Consider the following 18,556-nt stretch of genomic DNA (forward strand, 5'->3'; position numbering starts at 1 on the left):
TTAGTGATCACTCGAACCAAATCCACCGCACCTAAACCCGATCATCACGAGAAAAGGTGTGATTTCAATGGCGAACACTCAAAGTGTTCATCATATCAACCATATGATTCATGCTCTACCTTTCGGTATCACGTGTTCCGAGACCATGTCTGTACATGCTAGGCTCGTCAAGGCCACCTTAGTATCTGCATGTGCAAAACTGTCTTTGCACCGTTGTATGTACTTTATTGAATCTATCACACCGATCATCACGAGATGCTTCGAAACGACAAGACTTGGTAACGGTGCTACTAAGGATGAACACTTTATTATCTTGAGATTTTAGTGAGGGATCATCTTATAATGCTACCGTCGCGATCTAAGCAAAATAAGATGCATAAAAGGATTAACATCACATGCAGTTCATATGTGATATGATATGGCCCTTTTGTCTTTGCGCCTTTGATCTTCATCTCCAAAGCACGGACATGATCTCCATCATCTTCGGGCATGATCTCCATCATCGTTGGCGTAGCGTCAAGGTCAATGGCGCCGTCTTCATGATTGTCCTCCATGTAGCAACTATTACAACTATTCTGAAATACTACTCAACATGAAATTTAAAGACAACCATAAGGCTCCTGCCGGTTGCCACAATACAATAATGATCATCTCATACATATTCATCATCACATTATGGCCATAGCACATCACCAAACCCTGCAAAAACAAGTTAGACGTCTCTAATTTGGTTTGCATATTTTACGTGGTTTAGGGTTTTCGAGAGAGATCTAATCTACCTACGAACATGAACCACAACGTTGATACTAATGTTTTCAATAGAAGAGTAAATTGAATCTTCACTATAGTAGGAGAGGCAGACACCCGCAAAGCCTCTTATGCAATACAAGTTGCATGTCGAACGAGGAACAAGTCTCATGAACGCGGTCATGTAAAGTTAGTCCGAGCCGCTTCATCCCACTATGCCACAAAGATGCAAAGTACTCAAACTAAAGATAACAAGAGCATCAACGCCCACAAACCATTGTGTTCTACTCGTGCAACCATCTATGCATAGACACGGCTCTGATACCACTGTAGGATAACGTTGCATAGAAAACAAAAATTTTCCTACCGCGAACACGCAATCCAAGCCAAGATGCAATCTAGAAGACGGTAGCAACGAGGGGGTATCGAGTCTCACCCTTGAAGAGATTCCAAAGCCTACAAGAGGAGGCTCTTGTTGCTGCGGTAGACGATCACTTGCCGCTTGCAAAAGCGCGTAGAAGATCTTGATCACGATCGGTTCCGGCGCCACGAACGGGCAGCACCTCCGTACTCGGTCACACGTTCGGTTGTTGATGCAGACGACGTCCACCTCCCGTTCCAGCGGGCAGCGGAAGTAGTAGCTCCTCTTGAATCCGACAGCACGACGGTGTGGTGTCGGTGGTGGTGGAGAAGTCCGGCGGAGCTTCGCTAAGCTACGCGGGAGATATGGAGGAGAGGGGGGCGGCTAGGGTTTGGGAGGGGGTGGCCGGCCACTTCAAGGGGGGCGGCCAGCTTGTGGTCTTGGGGTGGCCGGCCCCCTCCCTTGGCCCCTCATTATATAGGTGGATCCCCAAGTGTTGGTGTCCAAGTCTTCGAATAAGACCCGAACCAAAAACCTTCCATAAGAGGGGAAACCTAGCCAAGCTAGGACTCCCACCAAAGGTGGGAGTTCCACCTCCCATATGGGGGGGTGGCCGGCCCCCTAAGGGGGAGTCCACTTGGGACTCCTCTCCCACTAGGGTTGGCCGGCCATGGAGGTGGAGTCCCATGTGGACTCCACCTTCCTTGGTGGTTTCTTCCGGACTTTTCTAGAACCTTCTAGAACCTTCCATAGAACCTTCCGCGACATTTTAATTCACATAAAATGACATCCTATATATGAATCTTATTCTCCGGACCATTCCGGAACTCCTCGTGATGTCCGGGATCTCATCCGGGACTCCGAACAAATATTCGAACTCCATTCCATATTCAAGTACTACCATTTCAACATCCAACTTTAAGTGTGTCACCCTACGGTTCGTGAACTATGCGGACATGGTTAAGTACTCACTCCGACCAATAACCAATAGCGGGATCTGGAGATCCATAATGGCTCCCACATATTCAACGATGACTTTAGTGATCGAATGAACCATTCACATACAATACCAATTCCCTTTGTCTCGCGATATTTTACTTGTCCGAGGTTTGATCTTCGGTATCACTCTATACCTTGTTCAACCTCGTCTCCTGACAAGTACTCTTTACTCGTACCGTGGTATGTGGTCTCTTATGAACTCATTCATATGCTTGCAAGACATTAGACGACATTCCACCGAGAGGGCCCAGAGTATATCTATCCGTCATCGGGATGGACAAATCCCACTGTTGATCCATATGCCTCAACTCATACTTTCCGGATACTTAATCCCACCTTTATAACCACCCATTTACGCAGTGGTGTTTGGTGTAATCAAAGTACCTTTCCGGTATAAGTGATTTATATGATCTCATGGTCATAAGGATTAGGTAACTATGTATTGAAAGCTTATAGCAAATAACTTAATGACGAGATCTTATGCTACGCTTAATTGGGTGTGTCCATTACATCATTCATACAATGACATAACCTTGTTATTAATAACATCCAATGTTCATGATTATGAAACTAATCATCTATTAATCAACAAGCTAGTTTAAGAGGCATACTAGGGACTTCTTGTTTGTCTACATATCACACATGTACTAATGTTTCGGTTAATACAATTATAGCATGATATATAAACATTTATCATAAACATAAAGATATAAATAATAACCACTTTATTATTGCCTCTAGGGCATATCTCCTTCAGAGGCTTGATGAGGGGCTCCTCCACATAACCTGATTTATTTCCAGAAACAATAGAAGAAACTTGGGAGGATTCCTCCTTTTCATTAATAAGTTCAAAACACACAGCGGTCCTATCATATTTTGGCAAAGTGTCCTCTTCTAAAATATTTTGTATGTAAGTATTTGTGTGGCAATTATCAATGCAATAAGAAAGACACCCATGCAGGACATCATCAATATCAAGATCACTCATATGTAACAAAGAAATTTTTCTTGATAACTCTTCACACCACAAAAATAAAGTAAGTTCATCATGCTAATTAAGAGTAATTTCGTCATCACAATACAAATTTGCAGCACTCATGGGGTGCGAATTATCATAGGAGGAGCATTGAAAATTAAAATGACCCACTTCATGACAAAGTTCACAAATAAAAGGATAGCTGGCACAAACTTTTTTACCAAGATCATCTAGAAGCCTAGACCACTTTCTAGTTTTTTCATTAATATGGTGGATACAATATTCATCTTCGATTTGATTAATTCCACAAGGTCTGTGCATTCCACAAAAATTAACATGCTTATAGGAAATAGTATTCTTAGGAGTTTGAGCCTGTTTATTGCAATCATCAACAACAATTTCATCCTTCATGCAAGCATCTTTAAAAGGTTCATGATACTTATCAAAATTCTTCTTAGGCAATTCAAAATGAGAGGCAAAAGCTTTATAAAGATTTGCAACAACTTGAGAGTCAAGACCATAAGTAGCACTCATATTTCGAATTTTATCAGTATCCATAAAAGTTTCAATGCATTCATAATCATAATTTATACCTGGCTCTTTACCTTTGTTGTTCTCCCATCCTTCAGTATTCTCCTGAATCCAATCAAGAAGGTCCCTTTTAAACTCTTCTTCATTGCGTGTAAATGATCCAGAACAAGTAATATCCAGCAAGGTTTTATCCTGAAAAGAAAGTCTTGCATAGAAATTATCAATGATGATATTACCAGGAAGCTCATGAATGGGGCATTTGAGCATTAAAGACTTCAATCTTCCCCATGCTTGGGCAATACTCTCTCCATCATGAGGCCAGAAATTATATATGCGGTTCCGGTCTTTGTGAATTTCACTTGGAGGATAGAATTTAGAGTAAAATAGAGGCACAATATCCTTCCAATCAAGAGAATCCCCATTCTTCAGCAATTTATACCAATGCGCCGCTTTACCAGACAGCGATATAGAGAATAGTTTCTTCCTAACTTCGTCCATAGAGATACCTGCACACTTGAATAACCCGCATAATTCATGCAAAAACAGTAAATGATCTCCAGGATGGACAGTTCCATCCCCTTCATAGCGGTTATCCATAACATGTTCAATAATTTTCATAGGTATTTTATATGAAACACTTTCAGCAGGTGGATTTAAAATATCAGAAGCATCATTAGAGTTATCGCATATGGGAGATGAAGCATTATCAGAGCATAATATTTCTTCCAAAGCTGAGGAGCAAAAAAAATTATTTTTATATATACTAGCTTCCCCAAGCTTAGACTTTTCCATGGCATTAGCAGTAATTGCATTCATACTAATAACATTGCTACTATCATGCAGATAAGGTTCCATAGGTTTTTTAATTTTCGCATCAAACAATTCATATCTTAACTCAGGAAATAGATTAAAAATCTCATTGTTGTTTTCCATTATGCCTAACTAGTGAAAAATAAAAACAAGAAACAAAAAGATGCAATTGCAGGATCTAAAGAAAATAGCTTCGAGCACTCACACACCGGCAACAAGATTAGGAAATAGCTTAGTAGTCGGAGGATGTGAATACCTTTTACCTTACCTCCCCGGCAACGGCACCAGAAAATAGCTTGATGTCTACGCACGCTTCTATTCCTGTAGACAGTGTTGGGCCTCCAAGAGCAGAGGTTTATAGAACAGCAGCAGTTTTCCCTTAAGTGGATCACCCAACGTTTATCGAACTCAGGGAGGAAGAGGTCAAAGATATCCCTCTCAAGCAACCCTGCAACCACAAAGCAAGAAGTCTCTTGTGTCCCCAACACACCTAATAGGTGCACTAGTTCGGCGAAGAGATAGTGAAATACAGGTGGTATGAATAAGTATGAGCAGTAGCAATGGCACCAGAAAAGTGCTTTGCTGTCCAGGACTGGCGTGTGGTTGATGGTGGTAATATTGCAGGCAGTATAAATGCAGTAAAACAGTAAACAAGCAGCGATAGCAGTATTTAGGAACAAGGCCTAGGGACCATACTTTCACTAGTGGACACTCTCAACATTGATCACATAACAGAATAAATAAATAGATGCTAGACTCTACACCCTCTTGTTGGATGATGAACACAACTAACTATGTAGGATTACACGAACCCTCAATGCCGGAGTTAACAAGCTCCACAATATTCAATGTTCATATTTAAATAACCTTAGAGTGCATAACAGATCAACATAACCAAACCAAGTACTAACATAGCATGCACACTGTCACCTTCACACTACGAAAGGAGGAATAGATCACATCAATACTATCATAGCAATAGTTAACTTCATAATTTACAAGAGATCACAATCATAGCCTACGCCAAGTACTACACGATGCACACACTGTCACCATTACACCGTGCAGGAGGAATAAACTACTTTAATAACATCACTAGAGTAGCACACAGATAAATTGTGATACAAAACACATTGCAATCATAAAGAGATATAAATAAGCACTTCACTATGCCATTCATAACAGCGAATAAGTATTCTGTTAAATATAGCCTAAGAGACCCACACGGTGCACACACTATCACCTTTACACACGTGGGACAAGGAGTCTCCGGAGATCACATAAGTAAAATCCACTTGACTAGCATAATGACATCTAGATTACAGGCATCATCATATGAATCTCAATCATGTAAGGCAGCTCATGAGATTATTGTATTGAAGTACATAGGAGAGAGATGAACCACATAGCTACTGGTACAGCCCCGAGCCTCGATGGAGAACTACTCCCTCCTCATGGGAGACAGCAGCGTTGGTGAAGATGGCGGTGGTGTCGATGGAGAAGCCTTCCGGGGGCACTTCCCCGTCCCGGCGGCGTGCCGGAACAGAGACTCCTGTCCCCCAGATCTTGGCTTCGCGATGGCGGTGGCTCTGGAAGGTTTCTCGCATCGTGGCTCTCCGTTTTTAGGTCGAAAGGGCTTATATAGGCGAAGAAGCGGCGCAGGAGGGGCACCAGGGCGCCCTCCCCATAGGCCGGCGCGGCCAGGGGCCTGCCCGCGCGGCCCTATGGTGTGGGGCCCCTGGCCCTCCTCTCCGGGTCTCCTTCGGTGTCCTGGTCCGTCTCGGTGAATTATGATGTTTGGTCTTCGTTTCGTCGAATTCCGAGAATATTGCCCGAACAGCCTTTCTGGAACCAAAAACAGCAGAAAACAGGAACTGGCACTTCGGCATCTCGTCAATAGGTTAGTTCCGGAAAATGCATAATAATGACATAAAATGTGTATAAAACATGTGAGTATCATCATAAAAGTAGCACGGAACATAAGAAATTATAGATACGTTTGAGACGTATCATGTAGATAAAAATGTGAGGACTTAATAATTAATTTTTACAATTATTGTAATACAACAGCAGCACCCCTCACCAAGATGACTACAACACATCTTTTGCCCAACAGACATCGCTCCTCAATATGACGTGCCGCCGGGTGCTGTGACTGCCGTCATCTTCTCCTCAATGACACAGTGCCCTCTGGGTATTTGTGGGCCTCTCTTGGTACTTCTCTTCAATCATAACCCCGCCGATGGATGTCTATCAAATTGATGTGCAGTATTCTCATAGATTAAGACATGCATAGAGATTCTCAGTTAATTTCAGATTGGTGTGTACAATATACTGAACATGGATATCCTGTGGCTGAATTCTCACAGGTAGTATTCGCAAGGTTGTTCACCAAGATGGATAACTACAGGTAGTTGTAATAATCTAATCACATATACATGAACCTTCTCTGCATTGTTTGTGCTTGCTTAAGCTCAATGTCTTTGTATGATATTCATATGTGCAATGGGCATCGAAATAATTGTGATACCGAAGTTGCTAGGGGCATAGCTCGATTGTTGATTAGTTCAATTCCCCGTTTTCCGCATGGCATGGATTATATAGGGCTTCTCTAAATAGCCTTCTTTCATAATGGAGGAAAACAACGTGAGTGGAATGAATTATCCAAAAAGTAATCCAGAATTTGTTGGCGATGATGAAAGGTTTTGTAACACATTAGGTATAAACTTCAAATTCAGATTCTAAACTATTTTCTAGCTGTGTGTCGTTCAGACTAAATGTAATGATAAATTGAAAGATTAGTACATTAGCTGGATATTTTTATATTGTATTGCTCATTCATTATTCTATTTGTTATGGATGTACTCAGGTTAGATTGGACTGGCTAACGGCGCTTGACTTGAGCACTTCAACTATTTTATGACCAGGGTGACGAGGACTCTACAAAGGTACATCTATGAATTATGAACTTGAAGCTAATATGTGCATATTTCAGAAAATCTTGTTGAACTATATATAAAGATATCGATAAATTGTGCCAAACCACTCTCAAATTTTTGGTCAAGAGAAAAATACATAATTTCAGGTTCATTATTGAAAAATTATACATATAAATACTAACATAAGTAACAACAAAAAGTGAAACTAACAAGAACCAATTGTCATTGCTTTGGTGGGATGACTGCGATCAAATAGCAACGTACCTAGCTAATTTCACTATGTCATGTGCTCATGATGGTCCTTGGAAACATTGATCTTTAATTCTAGAGAACAACTAGACTGTAAGGTAATGACAAGCTCACCGCTTTATTTTGGTGCTCCCATAACATGTTTTCAAAGAATTGTTGACCTATAAAGGTGGCGATAAATCATTGTTTCGAGGTGCAGCATGATGTTTCAGTGAAATTATAGAGGAGAATTTGGAAATGACAAAGGTGTGTCGAGGACATGAGGTAAGAGGTAAATATTCTTGTGTGTGTTGCCAGGTGTGATTATGTGCTGAATCATAATTTTGTGAATGGCAATTACTCTTCTAATACTTATTACTTATTTTCATTTTTCTTGGAAATTAAGTGAGATCTCGACCTCCCACACAAGCCAAGCGCCTCTGCCTCAGTTTGGTTACCGGTTATTATGTGCTGGTACTAATGATTATATATATGTATTAAATTTAAATGGATTGTATTTGTCGAAACAACGTGTGTTGCACGTGCCCTGCTACTAGTTACGATCAAATAGGAATTGTCGAATGCCAAGAGCGAAAAAATAATTTTAGATGCCACGTTCAGTGACCCTGAATCCCTGATCTACAGGGAGGCACAAGCACAGGAGTTGTTGTCCGAGACTATGAAGGACCTCTGGTGAGAGCTCAAGCGCTCTGGTACGAGTATGCTGCTAGTGCAATGGTTGTTGAAGCCATATCAATAAGAGATGCGATGATCATGGCATCTGATCGGGGATATCACAACTTTATTTTTCAAAGCGATGCCCAGACAGTGGTCAAATTATGGGAAGAAGACTGGGGAGGAAGATCGGAGATTTCTGCTATTCTTCAAGAGATAAAAGAGCTAGGAGGTTTATTTAGTACTCCCTAGTTTTAGCATTCAGTATATAAATTGGAACGCTAATATTGCGGTCCATCTTTGTGGTATGAACAGTATAATCTACGGATTGGACCATCACCGCCATAGGCTCCTTACCAATTTTTCGATGTTTTTTGTAATGTGCCTTTTGTTTTGATTCGTTTGTTGACCACCTTTGGACATATGCCATCGTGTGCATCTTAATTATGCAGAACTAGGTATAGTGCTTAAATCTTTTAAATAATAAAACACTCTTTATCAAAGAAAAAAATATGTAAGAGCGTGCGGTGTGGGAGACATAGGCTCTGCCAGGCCCTTGCCTCTGCCGCTGGTTGAGAAGTGAATGTGCAATGTGATTAAATTATGTGTTGTTTTCTAACCATTGTACACTCTTTTGGTGTTGTTTCAAAGGTTAGAGCGGATTGTATTGATATGTATTTGCCACATTGTATAAGTGATTTTCTGTATATTTCCTTTTTTAATGCCCGAAGTCTTGTGTACTCTCCCTCTTATAAGTAAGTGTCTCAACTTTTTCTAGGTGCAGACGTATCTACAACTAAAATATGTCTAGGTACATCCGTATCTAGATAAAAGTGAAACACTTATTTTTAGACAAAAATAGTATATATTGGTAGATCATGGATGGGGTTATGTAAATTGAGAAGGCTTAGTTTATTTGCAACTTCTAATTATACACTTCTTCTGATCCAGAATGCAAGGTGTGTTATTAGGCGTCCGGTCAATGTGTTAAAGCTGATATGTGCGGAAGTGGAATACGCATGTACGAATAAAAATCATTTTATTTTCTTGCAAAATATTATTATGGTATGTCTTTTTTACTGACTCATAGGCGCAATGTAAGTAAAAAATCATGTGTTGTATAATGGAATAAGATCATTGGTTTTATTGTAAAAGGGCAAGGAGATCTTTTAGGAGTAATGTAAGTATACATCATGTCATTGTGTGGTAAACTTTAAAAGGGCAAGGAGATCTTATATTTTGGATGGAGAGAGTATGCTTTAGACATCCTTTTTGTCATATAGTATACTTTGGAGATGAGAGTGGATTTAGTGATCAGAGGGGTACGTGAGCACGGTCTAGCCATCGTTGGATCAGCCTTGAGATTCGTTTTCTGCTGTGAGGCGATCACACGGCGTGAGTACCTTTTGTGAGTGGCGTGAGTACTTTTTCTGCCTGTTATCATGTGACCACGTGGACTGGCAGCGATGTGCTCCACGCTCTAGTTCAGGATGTAAGTGGCCCGTCCAGCGGATAATAATGGAGCTGCCGCTTTGGCCACATATGTGATTAGCAGCCTTTGTGGCAGCCGCTAATTAAGGATTTTTGGTGGTTTCATGCGACTTAGCGGCGCAGCAAATGATAGCTATAACCAACATTATGAAATCCAAACTAGCTTCCTCTGGACTTATTCAAAAGATGCATAAAATTTATGAAATGCTCATGATGAAGAATATTTGCGTCTCATCAATTTTGAACAACTTCACCGAAATCTGAAAAAAAAACTACAATAAAGTAGTCTACTGAGCCGGCAGCCCGCCTCATCTCCGAGCCCACCACGACCCCAGGGCCGCCGCTGAGACGCGTCGACCGGGCCGCCAATCTCGCCGCACAAGCGACACAAGATTGACACCCAAGCCAAACCAAGGAGCTGCCACACCCCATGAAGCAGCTTATGTAACCTTCATCCCAGTGTAACTTGACAATATCCAAAATGCTATCCATTTGAAGAATAGAGCTTGTGACCTTTGCCTGACGATAAATCAGAATACATCAGAGCATTTATGAACAATTAAACAAAAAAAAAGGAGAGTTCTTACTAAATATTACTAGACAACATTTTAGAGATAAATTGCCATTAGAGATGATCAGATCCAGACGACTAACCACATATCCAAATAACCAAGTGCAAATAACAGTCATATATTGGACTGCTGGGTCAATAAGCTGAGCCTTTTTTATTTTCAGAAAAGAAGCAGCAGGTGTAAAGTTCTACTCGTAAGAGATGGAGAGCATCTAACTTAAACCAATTGGTCAACAGCAAGAACATAAGGCTATATGAAATCCTGTTAATTTTTACTTGTTTGTAGCACTGAAAATGGAACCAAATCTATTTCCATCATGTACATATGCATTTACTGAGAACTCAACATAATCTTCAGATTGTATATACGCCAGGTTATACTAAACAATCAAAATTACGTTACAGTAGCGTGCATACATCAGGATTTACTATAGGCTAGCTACTGGTCTACAATACCCACCCCGAGGTAAACAACAAAACAACAAATTACTCAAGCTTTTTCCCTTCCCTAAAAATAAATGGGTTGTGTCACTCAACCAGTCATTTCCTACAGTCTGCTAGCCTATTACGCTATTGACAGATGACACAATCTCTGCATACCGGAACAGGTAACTACAAACATTGAATCTGTAATTTTCTACAATCTTTTCAATCAACTCCTGCTACTAATGAATACAGGTTTCAGTAAAACACATCATGCAATCCACCAAAACATACAGATCAGAAGAGAAGAGAGGCACGCATATAGATACAGATCAGCATGCAACACATGTATTACTCCTTAATATTGAGAGTTTGAGACAACTTCTGTAATATCAAGGGCTTATAACTTGTATTGTTTAAGTGCATCAGACCAAGGAATATATAGTCCTACAACACCTATCTTTACTAGACAATCAGCCTCGTATGTATGAAAGCTGATATTTCAATTCAGCTAGACAGAACACTCAGTACAATCAAATCAGCCCTGCCAAAAACTTTTTCACAAGTATGACCATCATCTTATCCTGTACATCAAAGTGCTCACATTATCGGCTAACTGGAACTAACTGGTAGCTAGCTGGAAGCTGTAGATTGGAGTACAAAGATGTTGATGTATGTATTATACCTGAGCTTGCTCGTGGAAAGAAGGCGTTGGGCATGGTGGCGATCTTGGTTGTTGCCGGTTCACCCAAGGATATCATGGTGGCTGCATGCACCAAGTGCTTCACGCATGGCTTGATCCAGGCGGTCGTTGCTCTTGCCGGCCACTGAATCGACCTCTTGATCCGGACGGCGGCAGCTCGCGAAGGGAGGGTGTGAACGCGCGCGGAGATGCGGTCCAACGGCGCGTGGCGGCGCATAGGAGGCAGCGAGGAGAGCAGTGCAGCGAGGCAGCGAGGGGAGCGGCGCGGAGGCAGCGAGGAGAGATGCGGCCTGATTTGGGGAATACGATCCGGCGTCACCTGGAACGGGGCCACTGCCTCCAACCTCGCCTAGACTAGCGAACGTACCAGCGCCGCCAGCCTCGGCTCAGCTCGGCTCTGCACGCGATGTTGAGATGCGTATGGAAGCGTCCGTTCCCCACCAGCCCACCTTCTCATCGGAGGGCAGCGCTGAGGATCTCGAGGTAGGGGAGGCCACAATGGTCGGAATAACAGAGGCCAGGTGCTGAGGAGTTGCAGCCCGTAGTGGAGGACCAAGTGGGGTGGAGAGTCGGCAACCACGCCCGGCGTGGTGCTGCGCGGCGGCGGCGATGGGGGAGAGGACTAGGTGTGGAGAACTGGAGACGAGGAGAGATTGATAGGAACGAGAGGATAGAAGAGATTAGACGGCGGGACGGCGGGTCGCTCATGGTGGGTTAGTGGGGTCGTGGGGAGTGAAAGATTCTATCAAACGGAAAAACAGTCGACGTTAGACACGTGTCGGATATGCAGGGCGTGCTCACGTACCCATATGATCACCGAGATTCTTCCCCTTTGGAGATACGGTTTTGCTAATTCTTAGTCAACGGGAAATTAAGTTAGAGCTCAGTCAGATCCTCAGCCGTTGCATATGCATCAAGATTCGGAATAGACAGTGAGTTGCAAATATAAAAAAACGTTGCAAGTGAATTACAATTGAGAAAAAATGGTTTAGCAGGTGCAAAGAAATGTTTGTTCACCTAGTATAAAATCGTGGGATGGCATCCCTAACTGAGCATTAAGCTATTCTGAATCGACTCTAAGTTAGACACATTGTTAGACATAATATGTTATGTCTCGTGCCGGCTGTATGATTGCCGCCGCTAGGGTTCAGGAGAGGGAAAGATATTGGGAAGTAGACGAACTTGGGGAAGAAGAAACAGACATGGTTTAACTCATTTCATTTCATCGATAATCGTCTCCTTACAGACACTAGGTTTATAACTTGCCTCTTCTGGCCGAGCCAGGCCGAACACACAGAGGTGCGTCACAGCTCACTCACATAGGCACACATCCCATGCTTGTTACTGAAGCTCATCTGACACACTCGAGCCAGCCTTTACACCACCACCCCCTAGAGGACCAGTTTGTCCCCAAGTTGGCGCGTTTGGAAACCGAGCTCACAACACATCATAATCTTCCCAAGTAGTTTGAATGGCAGGTAATGACGACCATTTGATATTTGTTTGAGCATGTGATGCATTACCTTTCTTGCAAAGTTGTCATTCCAATTCCTTGGTGTCTAACTGAATGTGCACTGGCAAGTCAGTCAAGACCTCTGTATTGTCAGGCACAAACGGTTTCATTTGTGACACATGAAAGACATGATGGATCTTGCTACCAGCAGGGAGCTCCAAAATGCCACTGTATCAACCTTGGCCAGAATCATGTATGTTCCATTGTATTTATAGGGCAGCTTCAAAAAGGATCTTTCAATGACAGAAAGACCACTTCTGCTCTGGTGCTCCTCCTCTGGAAAAATTCTAGGCTCGTCAAACACAATAACGGTGGAGATATTTCCATACTTGTTCGTAAGCGGGAGCAGGTGGGGGCACGATCGTAATTTCAGTGTAGGTCCATAGTCTATACAACCTTGTATAGGCCCGTAAGGCCCGCGTTGTGTTGTACCTCATTTTTGTACGACATGGGACGGTGCTTAGACGGATGAGATCGTTAACTGGTCACGTGACCTTTTGTTTCTTACCATACCGTATTAATACAGACGGGTGGGTATACATGGGTTGGATATGGACTTCGGTGCACCCAATAGAGGGAAAAAACAACTATGACTCTTCAACTTCGTTTAGGGGGGAGCACCGGAGCAGGGCTCCAGAAAGACAAAGTCAAAAACCTGGAATTCGATGGGTGAGCAATTCTGGTCGGCATAATGTTTCATCCTCCTTTGAGCCTTTTCCAGCTGGTGCTTAAACATATCTAAGGCCGATTGGTGTTCTACCAGGAAATCCTTGACTTCAGTATTGGTCGTTGTGTTCAAGTCTCGCTCTAAACCATAATGTGGTTCCTCTTTGTACAAGGCCTTAAAAGGAGAACAACCAATAGTAGTGTGGTGAGCATTGTTGTACCTCGGCTAATGGGAGCCAACTGAACCATTTAGTCGGCTGCTCATTAGGTGCACATCTCATGTACATTTCTAGGGATGATTTACCCTTTCAGTATGTTCATCTGACTGAGGGTGATATGCACTGCTCATCTGAATTTTTGTATAGAACATAGCAAACAAATCTTTCCAAAAATGACTTGTGAAGATAGGATTCTGTCAGAGACAATGGACATAGGAATACTATGCAGTTTGACTACATTATTGAACACTGCCTTTTCCACGGAATGTGTAGAATATGCATGTTCGAGTGGGATGAAGTGGGCATACTTGGTGTACCCATAAACAATCACCAATATCACATCATAGCCTACTGACTTGGGAAGCCCCTCTATAAAATCCATAGAATTTTCTTGCCAAGCTCCCTTTGGAATTCTATGAAGTTTTAGAAGACCAACAAGTTTACAGTTCCCATGCTTGGCTTGTTGGCACATAGTGCACTATTGCACAAACTCTTGTATTGATGCCTTGAGACTAGACCAAGAAAATAGTTTGTTGATTTGTTGATAGGTAGCATGGATCCTAGAGTGTCCACCTATCGCACTAGCATGAATTGCTTGTATCAATTTGGTATGTATACACACATTGGCATCAACCCATTTTTCCCAGTGAATATGATTAGTCCCTCTTGTAGTTCATAGACATACATATTCTTCCTTGTGACATCTAGCTCCTGTAATTATGCCTAAGCTTTAGTGTCCACCGCATAGGAGTTTACTACTTCTTTAATCCACAATGGCACCCCAACAGACATTGCATGTAATGGAAATACATGCCTACCTTGGACAATGCATATGTAACCTTGTTGTACTCTCTTGTTTCTATTGGAAGAAGAAATTTATACCCACCAGTCTTGTCATAGCCTTCTTCTGCATGTCAGTGTGTAATACATGGTCATCTAAATTTCATATACTTTTGTGGGTTTTTTAATCACAAAGGGACATCTAGACAAATAAGGCCTCCACCTATCATCAGAATAGCTAAGAACTCCTTTGCATATATTGCTAGTTTCTTGTTGTTGATGTCGAGTGCCTTACTGTAATAAGCTACATGGTGTCCTTCTTGTACTAATATAACTGCAATTCCACTAGCATATGCATTTGTCTCAATCCAGAAGAACTTGGTGAAATCAAGCATGCTCAACACAGGTGTCATGCGCATGGCTTGCTTGAGCATGTCAAAAGCTTGCTAAAATTTTGCATTCCATTCAAAGTTCTGCTTTTGTAATAACACAGCTAATGGCTTGGAAATTACTCTGTAACTCTTCACATACTTTTTGTAATAGTTAGTGAGCACAAGCAATCCTCTAATTTCAGTGACATTAGCAGGAACTGGCCAATGTAGCATAGCCTTAGTCTTTTCTAGATCTATAGCTACTCCTTTGTCAGAAATGATGTGACCTAGCTATTCCAGCTGGGATTGTGCAAATCAACATTTCGTCATCTTGGAAATAGCCTATTTTCCTTGAGAGTTTGAAATACTTGCTGAAAGTGTTGGAGATGTTCTTTCATAGGTTTGCTATAGATTAAAATGCCATCCATGAAGACACGGACAAATTTCCTGACATATGGGGCTAACACTGAGTTTATAACACATTAGAATTTAGATGGGGCATTAGTGAGGTCCAATGGCATCACCCTGAACTGATATTGCCCACTATGTGTCTTGAAGGATGATTTACTTTCATCTGCAGGTAGCATTCTAGGTGGTACCTAGCTCTCAAATCCAACTTGGAGAATTTTTGTTCCGACTAGTCCATCCATCAATTCATCCACAATGGGAATACGAAATCTACTATTGATTGTTGTTGCATTTAGTCTTCTATAACCTATGCAGAATCTCCAAGTTCCATCTTTTTCCTTGACTAGAAGAACAAGGGAAGCATAAGGGTTGACACTTGGAATTATAGTGCGAGAGAGTAACATTTCCTTTACTTACTTGTCTTTCCATCTTATCACTTTAGAGAGGAGAATATTTATAGGGTATGTGCCATGTATTAAGTGGATAGCATGATCAAACTCCATATGTGGTGGAAACTCATGTGATTCTTGAAACACATCAGCAAAATGTTGTAGAAACCCTTGTACTTATGCAAGGAAATGTCCACATTAACATGTATTTCCTCATCCAACCAAGTCAACTCAGCTACTGCCCAAATTCCATTTCCCTTGACATCCTTGACTAGTTTCTCAACCATGACTGCATGAAGTTCTTGAGAAGGGATGGGTGGTAGACCAGTCAGCCAAATTTTCTAGTGTTTATAATCAAATCTATACAATCATGTTCCCGGTTGTAGTTCACTAATCCTTGCCTCTCCAGTCAATACATGCCCAGGATTCCATCATAGCCCCCTAGAGGTAACACTCTCATGACAGTTTCAAACCCGTGGCCCTGCATCCACCATTTTTTATACCATCCTGTCACAATAAATACAATCCCCACTGCCCCTTAGATATATTAATACTCTAATGTTAGATCCAAACATGTAATAACAGATACCAGCACAATCCTTCATGTACATTGATGTTGTAGATACCATGAAATCTTCAGTAATGTCATACAACAGAAAAACATATTGCAAGTATCGATCCAAATTGGTACATCTCTGTCGTCAAATTTGGGGAAATCCATTTTCGGCATCCACGAGCGCCTTCCTTCTTCTCCAATCTCCCCACGATTTGTGCCCCGGTTCGAGCTAGGCCCTTCGGCATCCTCAAACATGGCGGTAGGGGTGGGTGGTCGCATAATTACCTTGGAGCCGCATTGTTGCATATGTGTTGCCTGCCAAAACCCACCGGCGAGCAGCGACGAGCAACACGAAGAGCCGGGAGGCTCCCAGGACTGCTGGTGGGCCCTGGTCCCTCGGGCGACGGCCCGCAAAACTCCGGCACACGTCCTGGCTAATGCGAGGGCGTGCCACCTGACCTATACCTGGTCAGGAAGGTGATGGATTGCTTCAATTAGTTTCCTGCATGGCAGACACGTAAACATTAAATCCGAGCCTCGATCGGCTCTCAGGTTACCCTGTGAATCGGCTCAAGGAGCCGATTGACCCATGGTTCATATTGGATCTACGATAACATGGGGATCCCGCTTTATCAATACCAAGTTAAATCGATCTACGACAGTTTAGGGCTTTCACCGCATAACTGGAACATCCTACACGTAGTTGAGCCTGGCAGATACGAAAGATAATGGAAAACTAGTCCTAGAAGAGGCCTAAAAACCAACACAGAGTCGATCCCCGGAACAACCCCTCTTAGATCGGCAAACCATACCTTACGCACTACTGGATCGTTCAACCCGTTTGCAAGGCCTAACCATGCGGATATCAAACTAATCCTTGGAGAATCAAGGAACAACCATAACAGATCAGATCTACTAAATAAAGACCAAGCAAGATGCTGCCCTTACACCTAAGATAGGTGCAAAGGCAGCTAGATGTTTAGGAGCAACATAACTAAGCAAACACATCAGAAAAGTATCGATGTTGGCCCCAAAACATCTATAATAACAGTATTACTCGCCATCAACAAGGCTTCAGTACGAGCAACACAAAACAACGAATAAACTGATACTGCCTAGATCGCGAGATGCGATCTAGGCAGCATGACGCTTACCCGGAAGAAACCCTCGAAACAAGGGGTGGCGATGCGCCTAGATTGTGTTTGTTGTGAACGTGATCGTCCTCCTTTCTCAATAACCCTAGGTACATATTTATAGTCCGTAGACTTTCTATCTTTGGAATAAACCTAACTGTGTACGAACCTACTATATCTCTTAATTCTAAATTGAAACGTGATCTACCATAATGTAGAGATACACGGGCAATCTAGCCCAAACTCTCGCACAAGGCCGATTCAGAAACACTTTATGTGCATATCTTCTAAGACCATCTCAATCACGGCCCATCTCCTACTCTGACTAAAATCCGGCGATAACAATATGATCGCCAGCGGAGGTCATTGCGGAGTAAGGTTGGGCGGCATCCCCAACTCTCGATCTCGAGGCATCCCTAGTATTGTGTTCAGGTCACACTCCGGAATCGCCAGCGGTGAGATGTTCGTCCCCTTCAAGGAACCGGTGCCACGATTCTGCTCCTGTTGTACCTTCCCAAGGGTCACCATGGAGAGATTGATCGACCATCACCTGCATCTTCTCCCGTGTTGATGCATGCTTGCCTATTTTCAGATCCATCTCCTCCAGCTAGGAATGCACCTTCCCCATGGCTTCAAACTTGGTGTCCATGGCGCCAAACCGCGCCAGCATCGCTGTTGTGGATATACTTCATGGGTGTACCATCGACAGTGCCTAGATCCGGCAAGCCCGGGTGGCCCACAGATGGTGATGAGGCATGTGGCCCATCGGGCGGCCCAGTTGCTGTTGATCATGAAGGAAGAAGTCCAGCCCAGGATCAGCAGGCCGGATCCGTACCGACCTAGGAGTGACCCGGATCCAGGGAGGCCCATGAGGAACCCGGATCGATTTACGTGTATGGAAGGCGGATCCGTGACGTGCACGGCAAGATATTGTACCGTAGCTAGGCTATCTGTAATCCGGCTAGGACTCTCCATGTAAACCCTAGATCCGTGCGCCTTTATAAGCCGGATCCTGGGAGCCCTAGAGGCACGTTCACGTTCACGTTCATGTGCACGTTCAGAACAACC

The sequence above is a fragment of the Lolium perenne genome, chromosome 4, assembly GCF_019359855.2.
Source record: "Lolium perenne isolate Kyuss_39 chromosome 4, Kyuss_2.0, whole genome shotgun sequence".
NCBI classification, from domain to species: domain Eukaryota; kingdom Viridiplantae; phylum Streptophyta; class Magnoliopsida; order Poales; family Poaceae; genus Lolium; species Lolium perenne.